We start from the raw sequence: 933 nt of genomic DNA, 5'->3' as shown, positions 1-933 counted from the left end.
CTGAGTATGGGGTGCTGTGCGCTTCTTCTAGGATCGTCTTCTTAATACTTTGATCGTCTGGCACGCATACCCGATCCTTATATCTCAATAAACCTTGACTGGATATTGAGAAATCTGTAGTCTTGCCTTCTCTGACTGCATCCATGTGTGCTGCTAGCGAGTCATCATGTCCCTGACCAATTCGTATGTCCTCTAGCAGATTCGATTGGATAAACAAGTTAGCCAGCTTGCCTATAACTACTTCTATTATGGCACTGATAAGCTCCTGCTGTAACGGCCTTTCTATTCCGGATAAGGCTGCTAAATTCCCATAGCTTTTCCGGCTAAGTGCATCGGCAACTACGTTCGCCTTCCCTGGGTGGTACAGGATTTCACAGTCGTAATCCTTGACTAGCTCTAAACACCTGCGCTGCCTCATGTTGAGCTCCTTCTGCATAAAGAAGTATTTTAAACTCTTGTGGTCCGTATAAATCTCGCACCGTTCTCCGTAAAGATAATGGCGCCAAATTTTTAATGCAAAGACCACTGCTGCCAACTCCATATCGTGAGTTGGATAGCATTTCTCATACTCCTTCAGCTGATGTGAGGCATAGGCTATCACCTTGTCGTTTTGCATCAGCACGCATCCCAATCCTAGCTTTGATGCATCGCAGTAGACAATGAACTTATCGTTGGGTGTTGGGACACTAAGTACTGGTGTTGAGCAAAGCTTATCCTTAAGTAACTGGAAGCTTTCCTCACACTTATCATTCCAGTTAAACTTTTGTTGCTTCCGGGTCAGGTAGGTAAGTGGAGTGGCTATCTTAGAAAAGCCCTCTACAAACTTTCTATAATAACCTGCTAGCCCTAAGAAGCTTCTTACTTCTGACGCGTTCTTTGGCCTAGGCCAATCCTTCACGGCCTCTACCTTCGATGGATCTACTGCAACTCCGT

This window comes from Humulus lupulus, chromosome 2 (assembly GCF_963169125.1).
Source record: "Humulus lupulus chromosome 2, drHumLupu1.1, whole genome shotgun sequence".
Lineage (NCBI taxonomy): Eukaryota > Viridiplantae > Streptophyta > Magnoliopsida > Rosales > Cannabaceae > Humulus > Humulus lupulus.
Note: the sequence above shows the minus strand (reverse complement) of the source record.